This window comes from Haematobia irritans, chromosome 2, assembly GCF_050003625.1.
Source record: "Haematobia irritans isolate KBUSLIRL chromosome 2, ASM5000362v1, whole genome shotgun sequence".
NCBI classification, from domain to species: Eukaryota; Metazoa; Arthropoda; class Insecta; order Diptera; family Muscidae; genus Haematobia; species Haematobia irritans.
In genome coordinates, this window is record NC_134398.1 from 68652906 (window position 1) to 68674249 (window position 21344).

Here is a 21344-nt window from a genome sequence, read left to right on the forward strand (position 1 = left end):
AATCAACATCAATTAATTTTTTAATAGAATCAATTAAAAAATAATTGAAATTTGCTAATGACATCATTTTTTTATTTTGAAACTAATTTTTCCATCAAGTATTTTTTTATGCCCAATTAAAACTGTGATTGATACTATCATTTTTGTGATTGAAGAAATTTCAATTAAAAATTAATTGAATCAATTAATTTTGTGATTGAATCAAAAAAAAATGTTGTGTGTACATGGTTCTTCGCGGTGCAGAGCTACATAATTTTCATAGCCTTCGATATAGATCTGGCGGGGGGAAATGACTCATTATGGGTCTTACAGCTAATTTCTAATGTAAATTACATACTCGAATTATTCGTCTCAATTTGAACCATTTCCACCACCACTATGCATTATCTTACAATCCCTTAATCTTATTTTTTATATCGATTTGTTACGACCAGAGATGGTCCGAGTAGCAATTTGTTGGATTTTCTACTGTCAAAAAGTTGTCAACGAAAACGTCATACACCTGTTTAAAACGTTAAAAACTGAGTAAATGCCAAAAATACTTGCAGGGTCCTATTTTTAATATGCTAAGACATGAAAACGTCATATTGAAGTATTTTAGATTTTTTTATTAAATTAATATTTTGACATTTTTAACCAAAAGGAATTATCATAATTTGGAAAAAACGGTAAAAATGTAAGCCATAATTGTTCTTAAAAACATATAATTTACAAATTCGCGGAAGCCATCATGGTGCAATGGTTGGCAGCCCGCCTTGCGTACACAAGATCGTGGTTTCGAACCCAGCTTCGACCAAAGAGCAAGAAGTTTTTCAGCGGTGGATTATCCCATCTCAGTAATGCTGGTGACATTTCGAAGTGTTTTAAAGCTTCTCTAAGTGGTTTCACTGGAATGTGGAACGTCGTTTGGACTCAGCTATAAAAGAAGTTCCTTGTCATTGTGGCAGCACTCGGAGATAAGAGAGAAGTTCACCTCTATGGTATCACAATGGACTGAATAGTCTAAGTGAGCCTAAAATATCGGGGTGCCCTTATACCTAACCTACAAATTCGCATATTTTCAAAAACTACGATTTTTCGAATCTTAGCATTTGCTTACTATTTTGTTATGAAGAAAAACGAATACAAAATTTTGAAATTTGAAAAAATTTTGAAAGTATAATATAAACGGTTCTAAAACGGTTACAGACAAATTCTTATATTATCAAAAACCAAGTATTTTACGAAGGTTTGCGACGTTTTTGTAGTATAGTAAAACACGTCGAAAATGTTTGTCAAATACCTTACACTTTACGACAGACCATCTCAGGTTATGACTCTAATTCACCTAATTGGTGAACGATCACACAATGCCTTGTTACTAGTCAACATCAATTCAGTAAAATAACTAATTTCCCTGCACAGAAAAAAAAATCCGCAGTTAAAATAACGCTAAATTTAACTTATTTTTATTGCAAAAATATCATTTATTGGGTTAAATTGTATTATAATATTTTATTTATATTTTATTTATTATTTTTTATGTTCCCCAACTTCATGAAATCTTTCTTTTTTTAAGCATGTTTCCAACATTTTATAATAAAGTTCAGTATGAACTAAAGCAACAGAAAATTTTCGTACGATTCCCAAAAATACAAAGAATGAACTATTACTGTATGGTTAAAATGGTCATGATGTGGCGCCAATGATTTTCTTCTTTACTTTTAGTTTATTTTTTCTTCTATGAGAGGGTGTCATTTAGTGAACTGCAGTTTAAAAGTACAACAAAAAGCATTAATTTTTAATGTTTTTAATCACGGTTTCCAAATTTGAAAGTTGTGGAGTACAATTTAGTTCAATTTTTCGCGCGAGTTAGGTGATGTATCGAAATATTGATTAAAAAATACATAAAATACATAAAATGTGTCTATTTCAAGCCAAAACTAAATATCAAATTTTCCTGGTTTTAACAACGCTTTGTGGAAATTTCAAAATGTGGAGTACAATTTAGTTCAATTTTCGTACGAGTTAGTTTCCCAGCAACAAAATTGAAATTATTCCATAAACATTTATTTTTAAGAGCGAAGTTCTTTTGGACCAGTCTTAGAAAATACGCTCTGGACAATTAACGTAACGGACATATGTTCCGATATAAACAAAATGTGTTTCGAGCACAATTTTTAAACACAATATATTTAAGTGCAAACATGTAATGTTCCTAAACTAGTACTAAATGTTTGGGACACATATGTTAGAATATGTTATGTTTGGGGCATGAATGTTTCATAAAAATAATATATGTGAATGTAAGCATATATAAATTTACAAATTTCGAGTAAGCATATATATTTGTGATCAAAGATAATAGAGAGAAGAAGATGGGAGATTGGCTGCTGAGCACATCAAACCATTTACCGTGCTAGGCCCATACTTTTCGTTTATCGAACCAAACGCATATACGACAAGTACGAAGGCGGTTCGGACACTTCTTAGCCTATCAATGAAAGAGAATAGTTAGTTCTTCAAAAATATTTTTATTTTTCAATATAATCTCCTGAAACTTCAATACACTTAATCCAACGCTTTTCTAGCAAATCCATCAATTACAGTCACTGGGAACAATTAAAAGTCACTGCACCGAAAAAAAAGCATACTCGGTTCCAAAGATTTTGTCTTTACTTTAAAAAATTTGGTATTGATTCCGAGCCAAAGAAGCGGAGAATACAAGTAAGGATACTTTTAAGACACAATTCTCTTTTAAATTTAGGTTCTGTGTACTTGCTTCTAGGAAGCAAATTTTAATTTTTCGCTTTCTCAGCTTTTTTTCTTCATATGCTATCAAAGTCCTTTAAAAACGAGTTAACGGCAACTTTATTTTCCAAATTAGGACTCGACTTCCAGTAGAAATTATGCTATGTTTGAAGTAAAAAACTTCTTTAAAATAAAGTTTTGAAAACATGTTCTATATTTGAACGATTTTTTGCTTTGTAGTCAAGATGCAAAAAGACAACAAATTTAAAGACAATTTCATTAAATTTAAAGAATTTTTCTGAATTATTAAAGTCAAGTTGACCTTGACCTATAAATTTTTTCTTTCATGTTAAGATGCCCATTTTTAAGTCAAATCACTTAATTATAAGGACAATACGACTTCATTGAAAAGTTTATCGACTTTTGGACAAGGAAAATAACTTTATTTTAGAGATATGCGTCTTCTATGCTAAGCAAAATTTGTATTCGTATTTTAAAGACATGAAATCTTTGACCTCACGACAATATTTTTTTCAGTGTGGGAGCTAAATCAGGAGAATAAGGTGGGCGGTCAAGTAACTCGTACTTTAATTCGTTGATTTTAGCCATTGTTAAAACACTCTTGTGCGCTGGTGCGTTGTCTTGATGAAAAAAATTTATATATATATATATATATATATATATATATATATATATATATATATATATATATATATATATATATATATATATATATATATATATATATATATATATATATATATATATATATATATATATATATATATATATATATATATATATATATATATATATATATATATATATATATATATATATATATATATATATATATAAATCTGAATTGATTTCGATGATTTTTTGCAGGTACCAAAAACAGTTTTTTGTTACAAAATTGTTATTTTTGCTATAAAAAATAATATTTTATTCACTTTTCTGACAGTAAATCTTTAATAACCCACATTTCGAAGTTTCATTATAAAAATTTTGTATAGTATAAATATAAATGTGTAAATTAAAAACAAGTATATACGGCCGTAAGTTCAGTCAGACAGAATTTTATGTACCCTCCACTTCTTAACATCGTTTTCTAAATTATGAGTTAGTCCATACGTAGTATATATTAGACAAAAAAGGTATGTATAGGTAAGTCTACAAATAATTACGAATCGATATGGACTTTTGCACGCTACGTAGAGAGCCAGAATTGAAATATGGGGGTCGCTTATATGGGGACTATATCCAATTATGAACTTGATATGGACCAATTTTTGTGTGATTGCGGATCGATTTATCTGAGGGCCATAAATAACTATAGACCGATATGGACCTAGTTAGTCATGGTTGTTAACGGCCATATACTAGCACAATGTACCAAATTTCAACTGACTCGGATGAAATTTGCTCCTCCAAAAGGCTCCAAATCTCGGGATCGGTTTATATGGAGGCTATATATGATTATGGACTGATATGGACCACTTTTGGCACGGTTGTTAGAGACCATATACTAACACTAAGTACCAAATTTCAATCAGATTGGATGAATTTTGCTTCTCCAAAAGGCACCGGAGGTTAAATCTGGGGATCGGTTTATATGGGGGCTATATATAATTATGGACTGATATGAACCAATTCCTGCATGGTTGCTGGATACCATATACTAACATCACGTACCAAATTTCAAACGAATCGGATGAATTTTGCTCATCCAAGGGGCTCCGGAGATCAAATCTGGGGATTGGTTTATATGGGGGCTATATATAATTATGGACCGATTTCGACCAATTTTCGCATGGATGTTTGAGGCCATATATTTCAAATTTCAACTGAATCAGTTGAATTTTGGTCTTCCAAGAGGCTCCTGAGGTCAAATCCGGTGATCGGTTTATCTGGGGGCTATATATAATTATGGAATCTAGGGATCGGTTTATAGGGGGGCTATATATAATTATGGATCGATGTGCATGGTTGTTAGAGATCATATGCTAACACCATGTACCAAGTTTCAAAACAGTACGGAACAACCGTGTTTCTTCAGGAAACGCAGCAGACGTTTATTCAAACACTCTTTCACGTAAATTTCTTGGTTGACAGTCCCGGAAGCTATGAAAATGCTGCTTTTCAAGCCAAAGGTACAGATGGCTTGCCAAACCAAATATTTCTTTGCGAAATTTGACAGTTTTATGTGCTTGAAAATATCTGCTACCTTTCCCCTTCCTTTTGCCGTATAAAACTCCTGTCCCAGAAGCTGCTTGTAGTCGGTTTTGACGTAGGTTTCGTCGTCCATTACCACGCAGTCAAACTTCGTCAGCATCGTCGTGTACAGCCTCTGGGGTCGCGCTTTGGCCGTCGTATTTTGTTTATCATCGCGATTTGGAGTTACTACCTTCTTGTAAGTCGATAGTCCGGCTCGTTTTTTGGCTCGATGCACGGTTGTAGACGATACACCCAGCTTATTTGCGGCATCTCGTCGCAGCGGCTTCCGGTTTTCGATTTCCCCCCGATCCAGACTTCCTGGCTGTCGACAAACGTTCCCCAAACACTTTAATTACATTTGTAACGGTTGATTTGACAACTTTTAGCGATTTTGCCAGCTTTGCGTGCGAGTAGCTCGGATTTTCCCGATGCGCGAGCAAAATTTTGATACGCTGCTCTTCTTGCTTGGACGGCATTTTGACAACTGAAGAGTGAATTCCAAAATCAAAATAGCAGCAACATTCTACACACACACCTTCAAAATGAGGGGTGTTCAAGTTTATATTGACCAAATTTTGACCGTATCACCCTTTATAACGATAACTGTCTATTGATGACCATAACAGCTACGTATCCCAGTGGTTAGTGTGTTGGCTTACAAACTGTATGGTCCTCGGTTCGTTCTCCGTCCAGGCGAAAGGTAAAATTTAAAAAGTTTATAAAATTGAATAATTTCTTCACCTGACCATTCAATTTTTTGACTTTTTGCAGCGAAAAAAATATTTTTATAGGTTACGTATAGACATGTCTAGAACCATTACATGTCCATAAAGACCATGTACATTACTTTCGTGACCATTTAATTTTTTAACTTTTTTGAAGCGAAAAGAATTTTATAAAAACATTGAGCCGGTACACACTATTTTCATTTTGGGCGTCAGTCGTATGTTGATTGTTGCTTGGAATGGACTAGGCTTGCCAGATTTCAAATTGGCAAAGCCAGTACATTCAAGAAAAAAACCAGTACATTTTTATTTTAGCAATAAAAATATAAACAATTCAACAATAAACATTAAATGATTAAATAATAAAAAGAGATCTTCTATTTGAATAAAAAAAGATTTTTACTCTTCCTTCATATTGTTATATATAGAGGTGAGTATTAAGATGGAGTTTAGCTGCTAAAACCAAAAACAAAAATGTAAAAGTAGAATAAAATTACAACTTTTTTTAAACAAATTATATTAAAATTTTGTTGGGAATGGTCCAATGCAACAATTTAAAAGGTTTGTTTGCTTTAAAATGAATTATTAAAGAAAAGTAACTGTGAAAAAATGGTTATTTTATCGGCTAAACTCGAACTTAATACCCACATTTAATTAATAATAAATAATTAATATTAATAAAGCTTCAAAATAATATAAATTTATAAATATTTGTCATTCGTTTGTACATGTATGGCTATACTGTTCATGCCTTCCTGAGTTTAAAAAAATTGCTGCACGTATACTCCAAATTGTTTTTTATTAAGCTTATAGCGCCCTTTTCTCCAAAAATTTAACATTAAGCCGAATATTCTCTCAGCAGCGGAATTTGAATGGGGAATCTAAAAAATGAATTTACAAATTTTATAAAAATTGGGAAAAGTTCCGCTATTTAAAAAATCTTTCCATTTATCCTCAACAGATTTTTCCTTCGTAATGCCTTTAACAATTTTTTAAGCATATTGGTGAATTCATATAATATCTAAGTCAAAACCAGGTATTGCAAACACGTGAGTTATTTCTGCGAACGCATTAAAAGAAATGTTGGGATTTAAGTTAAAAATTGAAAGTTTTTCAAATTTATTATTATTCAAATCAAACCGCTCTTTTACATATTCATTTATATAAGATACAAACTCATTCACCCTTAAAAAATCATTTTTCTAACATATGTTCCAAACATATTTTGCAGGAAGCACATATATTATTGGATACTGTCGAAACATTGATATGTTTGTTTTATGTGAACTTATTATATGTTTGAAAGCATTTTGAGCCCAAAAATGTTATATGCTTGGAAGAATTTTTTCCCAAAGAAGATTGTGTTCATCCCCTAACATAATTTTCACTTTCACGAAATTTTTTAGTTCTTGGCACCTTCTTCTGTAATACAAATAATGTTGAAGAAATTATTCAATTTTATAAATTTTTCCTTTCGCCTGAACGGAGAATCGAACCGAGGACCATACAGTTTGTAAGCCAACACACTATCCACTGGGCTACGTAGCTGTTATAGTCACCAGTAGACAATTATCGTTATAAGTTACATTTATATAGCATAGTTTGCAGCGCCCACGAGCCCATGCAAACATAACATTATTTAACAGAAACATGCATTTGTTAGCCACGTGGAGCAGTGGTTAGCATGTCTGCCTTGCATGCAAAGGGTCGTGGGTTCAATCCCTGCTCCGACCGAACATCATTTTTTTTTTAATTTATTCATTTGTATTTATACTATATAAAATTTTTATAATGAAACTTCGAAATGTGGGTTATTAAAGATTTACAGTCAGAAAAGAACAGTGCTTGATATAAACGAAATGGACATAGCTTTTTTATTTTATATTATTTTTTTATTGTAAAAATAACAATTTTGTAACAAAAAACTGTTTCTGGTATAAAAGTTTGAAATTTTGGAAGGAATTCAAAAACTTTAACAAAAGAAGAACGTGGTGTCGAGAATAAACATATATAAATAATTTTATAATATACACATGCATTTGTTTAGGCGTGAACAGTTTTTTTTTTACCAGCATTTAACACCATTTTAAATGCATTTAAAACTTATCGTGTTTTGTACTTAATTTCATTTTTTACCTTTAATACCGGTATTTTTTGCCTTTTACTTTTCTTTAATAATTCATTGTAAAGAAAAAAAGAAAAAAACTTATTCAATTGTTTTCGCTGCAAAACTCGAACTTGCCCGCTTTTATATTTGAAGGTGTCCGTCAACTCCTCTTGGACTACTTAATAAAGAGGAACTAAACTTTGTTTTTATACATTTTACTATTTAATTTTTTCAATATTTCCTCCTTTTTTCATTTTTAATTTAATTGTGCCCCTAATGCCAAAATGAAAAACAAACACATGTCCACACATACATAAAATGCTGCTCTCAAGGCGAAAACACATGCTGTTTTTTTTCAAATGTCTATTCTCTTGGTTCCGAATCTCTATTCTCTTTACTCGGAATACTCATTCTAATATTCAAATTAAATAATATTTAGACTTAAGCATATCAAATTTTTGGTCTTATCATAAAACAGTTTTCCGAAACAACATAACATACAACCGGTTTCACAGAAATTGCTCTCTTTTCATTCTCTCGCTGTGTTATGTTGATATCTTTCGTCAACCCTCCCGGTTTCCATCTCTATTTCTTTCTCTATACTCTCTCTCTCTCTCTCACTATCGCTCACTGAATAAAATATCACAACATATATATGTTTAATCGAAATTTGTAAATGTATATATGTTTACATTCATACATATTATTTTTATGAAACATTCATGTCCCAAACATAATATATTCTAACATATTAACATATGTGTCCCAAACATTTAATGTTAGTTTAGGAACATAACATGTTTGCACTTAAATATATTGTGTTAAAAAATTGTGCCCGAAACACATTTTGTTTATATCGGAACATATGAAAAACATATTTTTCTAACAGTGTTTGCGCGTTTCTGGAACAACAAAATTTCTTGTTTGTTTTCAGAATTTGAGCAAAATTTTACAGCTAAAAAACCCATAAAATTGTTCGCTTTTGTTGTTGTTGTTGATATTGAATTTCCTACATTGTGCACTTGGTCAAGATAAGTTCATGTTGGACTGCTGGAGCAAGTGATAGCCATCTTGTTGGTACATGACGTAGCGTTTCAGACCATTCTATTTCGCAAAATACAAACATTTCTTTGAGATTCGCTGTCTTCTTGGTAGAAGTTGAAAACTCGTTAAAATTTTTATAATATTGTTTCCGATATCGAACTTTTAAATGTTTAATGCATTTTTGAAAGCATTATTTAAAACATGTCAAAGGCAATCCATACCAATAATGCGCTGTTGACTTTTTTGAAGTTCTACAAACACACTTTTTTATATCCAAAGTTTTAATTTGCATTGTCGGCACAAAAACTGGTAATGTTCGCAATATTAAGACCATGAAACTCCAATTTGGATTTTAAAGGATTTGCAATATCCAAGGACATTTCAGATTCAATTTAGAAAAGCTTAAAAGTTTTGTATAAATTCCTTTTTCTTTGTAATATAGTATTACCACAGGAAATGTTTTGATATTACCTTTATTGGAAGCATCTATAGCCACTGAAAATGGGTGGTCATCAGCCAAATTCTTCAAATCAATCGAATATTTAGCAAGTATATTACGAACGATTTTAGCCAGTTTTGTTTTTCCGCAAGTGAAATCGGAGACCACTTTTGAATCTGCAAACATTTGCTTCACCAGTTTACCTGTGCAATCTGCGGATTGGTAACTGTGGCTATGCATCACGGTGCGAAGGCAAAGACAGCTTCTAACTGATATTAACTGACTGTTCTCAATATTCATTTTATCTCTTGACGATTTCATGTGTCGTTTGATATCTGTTAAGCCTCCATTCGCAATTGAGAATTTTTAGCCACACGTCGTACATTTTGCCATATTGGCGTCATTTTTCCTGGCAATCCAATTAAATTGAGTTCTACAGATTTCTTTGAACTTGTTGTTTCTTCTTTTCCTCAGTTTTCTCTTTCCTAAAGCCTCACATGTGCTTACATCGGAGTTTGAAGAGAGACAGTCGCCAGAAGGTAACTCAACATCCATATCTAAAGAAAGAAACAACTTTTATTTTTGTTAAAATGAAATATTTATATACATACCTTAAACAAAATAATTAGACACGATTAAATGTTTTCTCGTATTTAAAATGATTTTATGAAAAATTTGGCGCGACAAACTCTGGTGTAATTGACCAATAGAAATGGAAAACGAATGACTAAAGTATCAGCTGACTTTCGATTTAGGGCCGATACCAATGTTGGCCGCTTTTACTTCACAATGAGACCTAAATATATATATAAGATGAAGGAATTAATACTGTACGTTCCTTTTGCTAAAATTTGTTCTAAATCCAATGCTAAAAATTTTTATTCTGTTATCAGTACATTTGGAAAACCAGTACAATTGCCAAAAACCAGTACGTCTGGCAAGCCTAGAATGGACGGAGAATATGGAATTATTGTGTTTTGTGTTAATTTATTTATTCAGAAATGGTGCATGGTTTGATTACTTATTTTTGGAATTGTACCAAACTAGAGTTTTTAAAATATGTGATGTTTGTTTGCACAACATTATAAATACAAATAAACAATGAATTAGTTTATAAATAAATTAATAAAGCTAATATTGTGTTTTCTTTTCTCATGTGGCGTCCTTTTTTCGACGAAGAAAAAAAGCAGCAAAAATAGCTACTATCATATTATTTTGCTCCTCGAATATGATCGTGAAAATCATGAGTCTTCTCTGCGTGTGGATATAACACAAGTAGGAGAAAACGTATTCAGATTATAGTTTTAAAATAAGCTCTAAATTTAAACTATACACCCTCAAAAAAAATCGCTTCTTTAACATATGTTCCAAACATATTTTGCAGGAAGCACATATATTATTGCATACTGCCGAAACATTAATATGTTTGTTTTATGTGAACATATTATATGTTTGGAAGCATTTTGAGCCAAAAATATTATATGCTTGGAAGAATTTTTCCCAAACACGATTGTGCTCATTCCCTAACATACTCGTAATTTTCACTTCCACGAAATTTTTTAGTTATTGGAACCTTTCTCTGTAATACAAATAATGTTGAAGAAATTATTCACTTTTATAAATTTTTTAAATTTTACCTTTCGCCTGCACGGAGAATCGAACCGAGGACCATACAGTTTGTAAGCCAACACACTATTCACTGGGCTACGTAGCTGTTATAGTCACCAGTAGATAATTATCGTTTTAAGTTACATTCATATAGCATAGTTTGCAGCGCCCACGAGCCCATGCAAACATAACATTATTTAACAGAAACATACATTTGTTTGCCACGTGGAGCAGTGGTTAGCATGTCTGCCTTGCATGCAAAGGGTCGTAGGTTCAATCCCTGCTCCGACCGAACATTTTTTTGTTTTGTTTTTTTTTTTTCATTTACACATTTATATTTATACTATATTAATTTTTTTTAAATGAAACTTCGAAATGTGTGTTATTAAAGATTTATAGTCAATAACAGTGCTTGATATAAACGAAATTGACTGATTTTTGGATAAAATATTATAATAACAATAATTGTAATAAAAAACTGTTTTTGTACAAAACTTTAAAATTTGGAAGGAATTCAAAAACTAACAAAAGAAGAACGTGGAGTCGAGTATAAACATACATACATAATTTTATAATATAAACATAAATTTATTTAGGAGTGAACAGTTTTTTACTAGCATTTAACACCATCGCTCTAAAATTCCTTTTATTTTTCTTTAATAATTCATTTTAAAGAAAATAAACTTTTTAAATTGTTTTAGCTGTAAAACTCGAACTTAATGCCCGCTTTTATATTTGATGGTGTCCGTCAACTCCTCGTGGACTACTTTTTAATAAAGAGGAACTAAAGTTTGTTTTTTTACATTTTACTGTGTAATTTTTCACTATTTCCTCCTTATTTCATTTTACTGTCCCAACTCTAAAAAGAGTATAGTACCCTTTCGTTATTTTTATGAAGACCCCTGATTTCTTTTAACGAACCAAGAAAAAAATTGTGCCCATAATGCCAAAATGATAAACAAAACACATGTCCACACATACATAAAATGCTGCTCTCAAGGCGAAAACATAAGCTGTTTGTTTTTCAAATGTCTATTCTCTTGGTTCAGAATGTATATTCTCTTTATTCAAATTAAATAATATTTAGACTTAAACATATCAAATTTTTGGCCTTATCATAAAACAGTTTTCCGAAACAACATACAAGCGGTTTCACAGAAATTGTTCTTTTTTGACTCTTTTGCTGTGTTATATTGATATCTTTCGTCAACTCTCCCGGTTTCCATCTCTATTTCTCTCTATACTCTCTCTGTCGCTTTGAATAAAATATCACAACATATGTATGTTTAGTCGAAATTTGTAAATTTATATATGTTTGTATTCACACATATGATTTTTATGAAACATTGATGCCCCAAACATAATATATTCTAACATATTAACATAGATGTCCCAAACATTTAGTGTTAGTTTAGGAACATTACATGTTCGCACTTAAATATATTGTGGTTTAAAATCGTGCCCGAAACACATTTTGTTTATATCGGAACATATGAAAAACATATTTTTCTAACAGTGTAGGTGACCCTATGGAATGATCCGCCCTTATAGCAACAAAATAGAGAAACTTACTTTTTTCGAAAAAAAAACAGGACATTGTTGCCGCATCCATATAATGATTATCTACAGTAGGTAATTGTCGCGAAAACCATGTATTTTGTCTTTGTAAAAATAATTTTCTAGCGGAGAAAAATATATGTTGGAAGTAAGCATTTAAATGGTTCTCAAATGCCGCAAACATGTTCGATTAATTAAATGATTGCATTTGAGACCATTACATCGGTCGGGAAAATCATGTACCTGACCATTCAATTTGTTTACTTTTTTATAGGTTACGTATAGACATGTCCAGAACCATTACATGGCCATAAAGACCATGTAAATTTTTTGGTGACCATTTAATTTTTTAATTTTTTTGCAGCGAAAAGAATTTTATAAAAACATTGAGCAGGTATACACGATTTTTATTTTGCGCGTTAGTCGTGTGTTGATTGTTTCTTGGGATGGGCGGAGAATACGGAATTACTGTGTTTTGTGTTAATTTATTTGTTTTGTTTGTTATTGTTGGCTTCTCTTCAATCGTTATTGTTGTTGTTGATCTCAGCTTAAAGCCATGCATTGACTAAACTACAAGTGTTGCTTAACCAACAGAGGAAAAGTATGCTTGTCAAATTTATTTGGGCAAAGCCCTATAGACGGCAAGATGGTTGGATGTACAGCTGTTTCGGAATTACCACATTCCTCATCAGCATCCTCTACTTGCAGCAAAACTATCAACCAATTATCAGAATAAATTCGGGTAATTCACTCAACCCAAAGTGAACTGCACCTGAACCTTCCGAAAAAAGGTTTGATAGTCGGCTACTGCCTAAACAAATTTGCAAGCATATCTCTTTTCCTTTGCCAAACTCAAATCATCGATTTGAATGTAGTTGGCTGGGTTTGTTTTTGAGCGTGCTTCCTCTCTCTTCATTCGTTTTGTTTGTTATTATTGGCTTCTCTTCAATCGTTAATTTATTTATTCAGAAGTGGCACGTGGTTTTATGTGAACACAAAAAAGGAAAGTGTAATTGAAAAAAAGTACCTGTTTTTTGTTCTTTTTTGTTTTTTGTTTGTAATTTATTTTTATTTGCAGTTACATGATGTCTGCGTTGGTACATTTGATGGGCACGAAGTAAATATGGAATGATTACTTATTGTTGAAATTTAACCAAAATAGAGTGTGTAAAAATTTGTGATGTTTGCACGACAATATAAATACAAATAAACAATGAATTAGTTTATCTATATATATATATAAAAAGAAGTGTACATTTTGATTGTCACTCCATAACTCGAGAACCGCTACATAAAATAAAAAATGGCTAAATACGTTTTGTAGAAGACGCAGTGAGGATTGTTAGTAAACAACAAAAATTTAAAAGTATTTTCGTTTCGCCGAGATATGGCGATTTTTCTAAACATTACCCGTTTTCATATAAATTTTATGAATGGAAACAACTTTTGTTTTGTTATACAGCATTGCTTGATACGAGTAAACAAAATTACAGGTGGCTGAATACGTTTTGTGTAGCATACAATTAGGATGTTTTTTAATTCAACTGAATATAAAAACACACACACCCTCAAAAAAAAATCGCTTCTGTAACATATACTCCCAAACATATTTTGCTTCAAGCATATAAATTTTTGGGTATTACCCAAACATTTATATGTTTGATTTCTTCCAATATATAATATGTTTGAAAGCATATTGGTCTAAACAATATAATATGTTTGGGTAGTCTAAGTTCCAAACATTTTGTATTTTTCCATCCAAATTCAATAATGTTGTCTTCCAAAAAACTATATGTTCTTATGTGAACATATAATATGTTTGGAAACATTTTGAACCCAAAAATATTATATGCTTAGAAGAATTTTCTCCCAAAGAAGATTGTGCTCAATTTTTTTTTCTGCCTAATTGTATATTCCCTCACATTTTCTCACTTTTTCTGTAATACAAACACTTTAGAAGAAATTATTATATTTTATAATTTTTTTAATTTTACTTTTTGCCGGACGGGGATTCGAACAGCGGACCACACAGTTTGTAAGCCAGCACACTAACCACTGGCCTACGTAGCTGTTATGGTCATCAAGAGATAATTATCGTTATAAGTTATATTTATATAGCATAGCTTGCGGCGCCCACGAGCCGATGCAAACATAACATTGTTTAACAACATAACATTGTTTAACAACATAACATTGTTAAACATACATTTGTTGGCAGCGTGGAGCAGTGGTTGGTCGTCCGCCTTGCGTGACAGGGGACCTGGGTTCGATCCCTGCTTTGACCAACACCATTTTTTTTAAATATATTTTTTAACATATATTCCAGATACGTTCGGAAGTTCCCGAAAAGGTGTTCAGCATTACATACTATTATATTAAACTTTTACTACGAAATTGTAAAGTGTGTTTTATAAAAGACTTAAAGTCAGAAAAGAAAAGTGCTTGATATAAACGAAATGGACTGAGTTCAAATCAAATATTATTTTTTTATTGCAACTATAAAAATTGTGTAACAAATAAAGGTTTTTGTATACAAGTTTAAAATTTTCGAGGAAATTCAAAAACTCTTACAAAAGAAGAACGTGAGTCGAGTATATATAAATATTTTTCCATCGAATCCTAAGGTTAACGATAACCATTCAAAAGTACATTATATTTAAATTCTAAACAGTAATTTTAAAACAGCACATAAATTTATTTTGGTGCTGTTTTAATTTAATTCTTAAGGCCGGTATAAATTGGCATTATCACGTTAAAATGGCCATGTTTACCCTTTTACTTCTCTTTAATAATTTCTTTTAAAGAAGATAAAATTATTCAATTGTTGCTTTGGATCTTTCCCCACCATGTTATAATACAATTTACCGGAAAAAATTTTAATGTTATTCTGGTTTTGCCGATAAAATGAGAAATAATTTTAGCGGCAAAACTCGATCTCAATGCCCACTTTTATTTTCGAAAAAATCCGTCAACTCCTCTTGGACTACTCATTAATAAAGAGGAACTAATCTTTGTTTTTATAGATCTTCAAAGGTCGATACTTTCAATGAAGTCGTGTTGTCGTTATAATTAAGTGATTTGACTTAAAAATGGGTATCATAAAATGAAAGAACAAATTTTGGACTAAGGTCAACTTGACTTTAATAATACATTAAAATTAATGAAACTGCCTTTAAACTTGTTGCATTTTTGCATCTTGACTACAAGGCAAAAGTCATTCAAAAATAGGATATGTTTTTCAATACTTTATTTTAAAGACATTTTTTACTTGAAACATAGCATAATTTCTACTGGAAGTCTTGTTTTTAACGGACATTTTATAGCATATGAAAAAAGCTGAAAAAGCGAAAAATTGAAATGTGCTTCGTAGAGTCAAGTACACAAAACCCCATTTAAAAGAGAATTGTGTCTTAAAAGCATCCTTACTTGTATTCTCCGCTTCTTTGGTTCGGAATCAATACAAAAATTATTAAAGTGGAGACACAATCTTTGGAACCGGACATGCGTTTTTTTCAGTGTATAGTGCCCTTTCGTTAGTTTTTATGAAGATCCCTTTAATTACCTTTGTTTCGATATTTTGACTTACTCGTCCTACGTTCCGATTTGTTTTGACGAAACAATGCGAAAATGATAAACAAAACTCATGCTCTTTTTTTCAAATGTATTTTATCTTGGTTCCGAATGAGTTTTCTCTCCGAATACTCATTTTAATATTTTACTTAAGCATATACAATTTTTGGCGAAGTCTTATATCACAAAATATATATTTTTACTCATACTATGTAAATTTATACTTGTTTATATTCACACATAGTATTTTTCCTATATTTAATGAAATTTTCTTTGTGTATATATATTTGTAATGCGCCAATTGGTTACTTTCATTATTTTACTTCCAGCATACACATTGTCTCTCTTTGTAAACACATATATGTTTATGGGCTATTTCTAAATTAATATATGTTTGCATCCAAGCATATTATATTATATATTATATATTATTTACAAACATTTTATGTCCCAAACATAATATGTTCTAACATATTAAGATATATGTCCCAAACATATTATGCTAGTTTATGAACATTATATGTTTGCACTCAAAAATATTGTGTTTAAAAATTTGAGTTCCAAACATATAATGTTTATACCCAAACATATGAAAAACAGTATTTTTCGTCCGTGCATACATATATATACATGTTTTTGATTGACAACATACAAATGTGATTTTTTGAAGTTTCGTAAATATTGGCAAATATTTAATATCTAAAAAGTGATTTCAATTGTCATTGATCAAGAAGAAATGCCACCAACGCGAAGATCAACTATAGGTCGACGTACGCGTAATTCTATCTATAGGTTTAATCTTTATTAAGATATATGTCCCAAACATATTATGCTAGTTTATGAACATTATATGTTTGCACTCAAAAATATTGTGTTTAAAAATTTGAGTTCCAAACATATAATGTTTATACCCAAACATATGAAAAATTCTATCTATAGGTTTAATCAAAGGAGAATACAAAGTGTTGAGGAACGCTCACAACAGAACCAAATTCAACTATTACGAAACGCACGTCGTCATACATCTGCATATTCAACTCCATTAAGTCCAACATCGAGACGAACGACACGAACTTCACGTCGTGCTGCGCAAAATATGGAATATGCTGCTTTCGTTTACAATAGTGAAAATGATTATGGTGAATATGCTATTATTGGTGAAATGACAGTGAGATGTCCACATTGCGATGCGGCCAAATTTCAGGGTGAAACTGCTGGCATGTGTTGTGCGAACGGTGAAGTAAAACTGCCAGCATTTGATGTTTTGGATTGACAATATTAAATTTCATATTCATAAAATAAACTATAATATTTCATTTCTTCTTTGGTTGGTTGCAACAAAGTGCAACTGTTTCCGCTAGTAAATAAATAAAAATAAATATGTAAATTTTGTGTTTTCTTTTCTCAAGTGGCGTCCTTTTTTCGACGACGAAAAAAGTTTTTTCATAAAGATCAAAACATTTTAGGTTGTGACCATGTTCTTTTAACTGGAAGAAAAACATTTGACGAATACCATAACATTTTAGATCGTGACCATTGTCTTTTAATGGAAACAAAATTATTTTTATCAATATAATAACATTTTAGATGAGGACAATTTTATTTTTCTTAAAACCATGTTCACTGAGCCAACATGGTTACATGGTCGCCGCAAAAATAGCTCCTATCATATTATTTTGCTCTTCGAATATGATTATGACAATCATGTTTCTTCTCTGCGTCTACTTCCCAAAATGATTTCAATTCCTTTTTCTCCTTCTTCTGTTTGCGTCATCTGTTGAAAAAATGTGGGTCCCCGAATAGAATTTAATGCGTTTCTTTTGACGTCGGGCAATTCGAGAAGATATTCTTGTATTTGTTTCCACATTTCATTGTAGGGATAAACAATAATAATATTTGTAAAATTACATAAGTTTTAAAATATGAAAATTTCATTAGAATAATATTATGAAATACTAAAGAATTTAGCATGGACTAATTTTACTTTGTAAAATATTCGAATATGACTTTCGCAATTCAACAAAAGTCACATTTGGATTAAAATTTAAGAAACTTAAAAGCTTTATATCACTTAAAATGTATATTAGTTTAAGATGTATATTAGTTTCATTTTAATTGTACTTTTGTGTAACTGTAACAATATGTAAGTCATATTAGCTCCGTTTGCTTACTCGATAAATTATGATTACTATCACGAATTTTTACTGGAAGTACTTCGTTTACACTAAAAATAACATTTTCCCTGTAACATCCTGCAGGATGTAGCACACCGTTATCGGCTGGTTTTAATCATCAACAAATCCAATGTGCGATTTATTGTACAATATCACACAGAAAAAATATTTCCAATTAAAATGTTTATTGAAATTTAAAATTTTTCAATTAATAAATTAATTGATACAATAAACTTTTTAATCAATATAGACACATTAATTTAATTAGGTCAATGATTGACAATTTTTAGTAAAAAAAATAATTGATACAATTAACTTTTTAATCAAAATCGGAAGAATAAGTCAGTTAAAAAAATGGTAGGATTTTTTTTTAATTTTTTATTAAAAATTTAAATTTGCTAATGAAATCAATAAATTTTTCAATCAAGTATTTTGTTATGCCCAACTAAAACTGTGATTTATACTATCATTTTTGTGATTGAAGATATTTCAATAAAAAAAATTAATTGGATAAATTAATTTCGTGATTGAATCACAAAATTTTTTGAATTTTTTTGTGTGCACACAGAAGTGTATTAGAAAATATCAAAATCTTTCGTTTGGTTTAAAACCGGTGAATTAATGATAAATACGAGAACGTGTACATTTTCGGTAATTTTACCCAAGAGGGTAAAATCCATTCTTACTGTCTTGCAAGTTATACTGAATAACTTTTATTAGAAAATTACGTAAACAAACCTATTGCTGTCTATTTTTCGTAAATGTAATTCTATTTCTTTCACAATCTGCAGATTTGTTTTTATCGCGCTTATAATAATGTTTTTATCCTATCAATACGATTTTTTTTTGTATTTTTTGATGTTAAAAAAATAATACCACATTCAAAACTTTATTTCCTTCATTTTTTCTTGCATACACTGAAAAATAGCATACCCGAATCCAAAGACTTTACCTTTACACTATTTTTTATATTGATCCCTAGCCAAATTTGAATTTATTTGTTGTTTTTTCAGCTTTTCATGAGCTATCAAAGTCCTTTAAAAATGTGCTAACAAACGTGACAACAAATTCAGACTCGACTTCAAGTAGAAATTATACTATGTATCAAGTAAAAAACGTCTTTAAAATAAAGTATTGAAAAGCATCTTCTACACGGACGAAAAAGACTATATTTCATACGTTTGGGTGTAAAATGCTTGGAACTCAAATTTTTAGAACATTATTTTAAGGTCAAGCATGCTCATGAACTAGCATAACATGTTTGTGACATGTGTGGATTCAAACATATATTAATTTAGAAATTGCCTATAAACATATATGTGTTTAGAAAGAGAGACCCAGAGAGTATGCTGCAAGTAAGAAAAAGGAAGTAATCAATTGGCGCCTTAAAAATATATACACACAAAGAAAATTTCATTAAAAGTTTTTTTTTTTCTACCAGTGTATGCCTAAGGTGAAACATAATATGTTTCAACAATACAAACAATATTTTGTTTGGACCAATCCTGAAAATATATATGCTTGAAGAAAATAGGTTTGGGCGTATATGTGTGTAAATATAACCATAGCGATAGGCGGTAGGCGAAACATTTTTGCCGCAACGGCAAATACAATAAGCTTGACGGCGAATAATTCCCTTTTTCACGTTTCCTAGCGTTTTTGTTGTCAATACAGCATGCTTTGACAATATTGTTACGTTTTTATATTTAGGCGTTTTTAATTACCCGACAATTAAAACACAGTTCTTCTAAATAACGACAATCTACAATTTATTTACTATGACTTCACACTTTACAATTCGTTCACACTGAAGTTATTCGTTTGACGCTTTAATTAAGACAGACTCGTTAGCAGCATGCGAGCGCTTTTATATATGACGGTGTGGCAATACGAGAACATTCTGGTAGCACTACAATATTCTGGCAACGCCAGAACATTCTTAGACAATGCTAGAAGGATCTACGACCATTAAGTAATTCGTCTGGTGGCTGCCAAACACATACACACTCACATAGATATATGCTCGCATTACTACAACAACAATGACAATAGACAATGAGATGAGAATGCAGAATAACAAAGCAAAGGGGTTGCTATTCTATGAGAGAGTAAGAACTAACATTTCGGTAAGCAAACAAAAGAACATAAAAGAAATTCAGGAAAATACTAGAAAATGAATAGATGATTCCAACAAGTGATAGCGAAGTTTTATCGTTACAATTTGAAATTTTAAATTAACGGAAACTAATTTAAATAAACTTATATCTATAATTATCAAATTCGTAACACTGCCTCCCGCTTAAGCCTGTTCGTCCCGAACAGGCACAGAACCTGTTCCGTAAGGAGCCAATCGTTCCAGATGTACAACTTTCATCTTTGATCTAGGGCTGTCGTCCTTCTGAATCCGGTATACAACATCATTGATCTTCTTGATGACTTTGTATGGGCCTTCCCACTGTGTTTGCAGTTTAGGACACAATCCTTTCTTTCGTTGCGGGTTAAATAGCAGAACCAATTCTTCTTCTTGGAAGCCCTCAGTATTTACAGCACGATCGTATCTCGCCTTCATTCTGTTGCTGACCATTCTTATTTTGTTGCGCACTGATTCGTGAACTTCACCGAAAGTGTTTGGGATGTCGTTTCTGTTTTCTTCCATGGCGAGCTCATTAGGTTTAGCGCCGAATATCAGATCTCCAGGCAACTTCAACTCAGTTCCGAATAGAACATTGGCCGGTGTTCGCGAGGTGGAATCATGAATGGCAGATCTATACGACAGCAAAAACTTTGGTATATGCTCGTCCCAGTCCCTCTGGCCGTTGTCCACTACTTTTCGAAGATGTTCCTCCAGAGTGCGATTAAACCTTTCTACCATGCCATCGGATTGTGGATGTAATGGCGTAGTCCTCGTTTTCTTGATACCAAGGGATTCACACATCTCTTTGAATATGGCCGATTCAAAATTTCTTCCCTGGTCTGAGTGAATCTCGGACGGCACACCGTAGCGACATATCCAGTTTTTGTTGACCACATCCACAATCGTTTTTGCCTCTTGGTTTGGAATTGCATACACCTCCGGCCATTTGCTGAAGTAATCCATGACCACAAGGACATAACGGTTTCCAGAATCACTTACTGGGAAAGGGCCTGCCACGTCCATTGCTATTCTTTCAAAC

The 21344-nt window shown here is 31.5% G+C and overlaps 1 protein-coding gene across 4 annotated transcripts in view; it reads left to right on the plus strand.

Moving 5' to 3' along the window:
• The window catches only part of LOC142225430 (uncharacterized), an 86021-nt gene that overhangs the window by 48698 nt on the left and 15979 nt on the right, over positions 1-21344 (plus strand). The gene's annotated exons all lie outside the window — the stretch shown is intronic.